Source organism: Arachis duranensis, chromosome 5 (genome assembly GCF_000817695.3).
Source record: "Arachis duranensis cultivar V14167 chromosome 5, aradu.V14167.gnm2.J7QH, whole genome shotgun sequence".
NCBI lineage: Eukaryota > Viridiplantae > Streptophyta > Magnoliopsida > Fabales > Fabaceae > Arachis > Arachis duranensis.
In genome coordinates this window covers 75,717,826-75,720,547 of record NC_029776.3, presented here as the reverse complement: position 1 = coordinate 75,720,547, position 2,722 = coordinate 75,717,826, and positions in this window count along the sequence as shown.

The following is a 2,722-nucleotide window of genomic DNA, read 5'->3' as shown; positions in this document are numbered from 1 at the left end:
ATCAATCAGCTTTGGTGATGATAAGAACATCACCTTGAAACTCTAAAATTCATTCTTAAAAATTCTGAAAAATACATAATCTAAGCAACAAGATGAACCGTCAGTTGTCCAAACTCAAACAATCCCACGCAACGGTGCCAAAAACTTGGTGCACGAAATTGTGATCATCAATGGCGCCATCAACATGGTACACACAATTGCAATCTCAACTCTTTATCACAACTTCGCACAACTAACCAGCAAGTGCACTGGGTCATCCAAGTAATAAACCTTACACGAGTAAGGGTCGATCCCACGGAGATTGTTGGTATGAAGCAAGCTATGGTCATCTTGTAAATCTCAGTCAGGCAGATTCAAATGGTTATGAATGATTTATGAATAAAGTATAAAATAAAGATAAAGATACTTATGTAATTCATTGGTGAGAATTTCAGATAAGTGTATGGAGATGCTTTGTCCCTTCCGTCTCTCTGCTTTCCTACTATCTTCATCCAATCCTTCTTACTCCTTTCCATGGCAAGCTGTATGTTGGGCATCACCATTGTCAATGGCTACAGTCCCGTCCTCTTAGTGAAAATGTTCAACGCGCTCTATCACAGCACGGCTAATCATCTGTCGGTTCTCAATCAGGTTGGAATAAAATCCAGTGATTCTTTTGCGTCTGTCACTAACGCCCAGCCTTCAGGAGTTTGAAGCTCATCACAGTCATTCAATCCTTGAATCCTACTCAGAATACCACAGACAAGGTTTAGACCTTCCGGATTCTCTTGAATGCCGCCATCAATTCTAGCTTATACCATGAAGATTCCGATTAAGAAATCCAAGAGATAAACATTCAAGCCTTGTTTGCTTGTAAAACGGAAGTGGTTGTCAGGCACGCGTTCATAAGTGAGAATGATGATGAGCATCACATAATCATCACATTCATCATGTTCTTGGGTGCGAATGAATATCTTAGAGCAAGAATAAGCTGAATTGAATAGAAGAATAATAGTAATTGCATTAATACTCGAGGTACAGTAGAGCTCCACACCTTAATCTATGGTGTGTAGAAACTCCACCGTTGAAAATACATAAGAACAAGGTCTAGGCATGGCCGAATGGCCAGCCTCCCATAATCTAAGAACTAGACATCCAAAGATGATCCTAAGATCTAAAGTGATCAAAAGATGTATAATACAATAGCAAAAGGTCCTATTTGTAGAGAACTAGTAGCTTAGGGTTTACAAAGATGAGTAAACGACATAAAAATCCACTTCCGGGCCCACTTGGTGTGTGCTTGGGCTGAGAATTGAAGCTTTCATGTGTAGAGACTTTTCTTGGAGTTAAACACCAGCTTTTATGCCAGTTTGGGCGTTTAACTCCCATTCTTGTGCCAGTTCCGGCGTTTTACGCCAGAATTCTTGAGCTGACTTGGAATGCCTATTTGGGCCATCAAATCTCAGGCAAAGTATGGACTATTATACATTTCTGGAAAGCCCAGGATGCTAATTTTCAACGCAATTAAGAGCGCGCCAATTGGGCTTCTGTAGCTCCAGAAAATCCACTTCGAGTACTGGGAGGTCAGAATCTAACAGCATCTGCAGTCCTTTTCAGCCTCTGAATCAGATTTTTGCTCAGGTCCCTCAATTTCTGCCAGAAAATACCTGAAATCACAGAAAAACACACAAACTCGTAGTAAAGTCCAGAAAAGTAAATTTTAAATAAAAACTAATAAAAATATAATAAAAACTTACTAAAACATACTAAAAACATACTAAAAACAATACCAAAAAGTGTATAAATTATCCGCTCATCAATCATCATCCGTCCTTATGAACGCGTGCCTGACAACTACTCCCGTTCTACCTTAGATCGAGCGTGTATCTCTTAGATTCCTTAATCAGAATATTCGTGATATAAGCTAGAATTATTGGCGGCCATTCTTGAGAATCTGGAAAGTCTAAACCTTGTCTGTGGTATTCCGAGTAGGATTCAGGGATTGAATGACTGTGACGAGTTTCAAACTCGCGATTGTTGGGCGTAGTGACAGACGCAAAAGAATCAATGGATTCTATTCTCACATGATCAAGAACCGACAGATGATTAGCCGTGCTGTGACAGAGCATTTGGACCATTTTCACTGAGAGAATGGGAAGTAGCCATTGACAACGGTGATGCCCTACATATAACTTGCCATGGAATGAAGTAAGAAGGATTGGATGAAAGCAGTAGGAAAGCAGAGATTCGGAAAGAACACAGCATCTCCATACACTTATCTGAAATTCCTACCAATGATTTACATAAGTATCTCTATCTCTATTTTATGCTTTATTTATCTTTATTTTCGAAAACCATTATAACCATTTGAATCCGCCTAACTGAGATTTGCAAGATGACCATAGCTTGCTTCATACCAACAATCTCCGTGGGATCGACCCTTACTCACGTAAGGTATTACTTGGACGACCCAACACACTTGCTGGTTAATTGTGCGAAGTTGTGACAAAGTGTGGTTCACGTTTGAGAGCTCCAAGTCTATTGGTGCCATTATTGATGATCACAATTTACGCGCACCAACAGGGAGAAGAAGCAGAGCTTCAACTTCCTTTGATTCTGACCTGAGATGACCTTCCTTAGAAAAAAGAAGAAAGCAAGAGGGAAAAGAGTTGTTGGTGCTGAGGAAGAGGAGGAGTACTTTAAAACAAATATGGAGGAGAACCTAGAAAATAACCATGAAGGA